Genomic DNA, 738 nt, shown 5'->3' on the forward strand with positions numbered 1-738 from the left:
TGGGAGAGGGGAGAATAGAGCATGGGCAGAGTCAATGGGGTCTTTGGTTATGCTGGCTGATCGTCTGAGGCACGGAGAAGTTTAGAGACCACAAGGGAATGAAGGTTTCTGTGATACTGAACTGTGTAGACAATTGTCTGCTGTTTCTGTGGTCACAGGCAGAGTAGCTGACATGCCAAGCTGAATGCATCCAGTCAGCATGCTTTCTACGGTGCATCAATAAGATTGGCAAGGGTTGGCAGGAATATTGGTAAAGTTTCTTGGTTTAACAGTAGTAATATCATGAATAAACTCTTCTCTGAGTTCCAGCAGATATAGATATCAATTGGTTAAAATCAAAACCAGTACCCGGCTGAAGGCCAGAGAAGAGTTTATTCATCATACATGCCGGGAAAGCACTAGATCCTTTTTAATACCAGTTAACCACCTCTTGGGCAGTGGGATACAAGATTACTTGATATCACTCCAGTGCCAACTCTGAACGACATCCATTAGTCTTGAGAAACCATGGATTTGTGCCTTGGAAAGTTTCCAGGGCGCAGGCCTGGGCAGGGTTTTATGGGAGACCGGCAGTTGCCCAAGCTGCAAGTCTCCCCTCTCTGTGCCACTGATGTTGTCCAAGGGAAGGGCAAGGGCTGATACAGCTTGGCACCGGAGTCGTCGCAGAGCAATGTGTGGTTAAGTGCCTTGCTCAAGGAATGCACAAAACAGAACTTATAATACCTGGAATGCTCTAAG

The sequence above is a fragment of the Hemitrygon akajei genome, chromosome 10 (genome assembly GCF_048418815.1).
Source record: "Hemitrygon akajei chromosome 10, sHemAka1.3, whole genome shotgun sequence".
NCBI lineage: Eukaryota > Metazoa > Chordata > Chondrichthyes > Myliobatiformes > Dasyatidae > Hemitrygon > Hemitrygon akajei.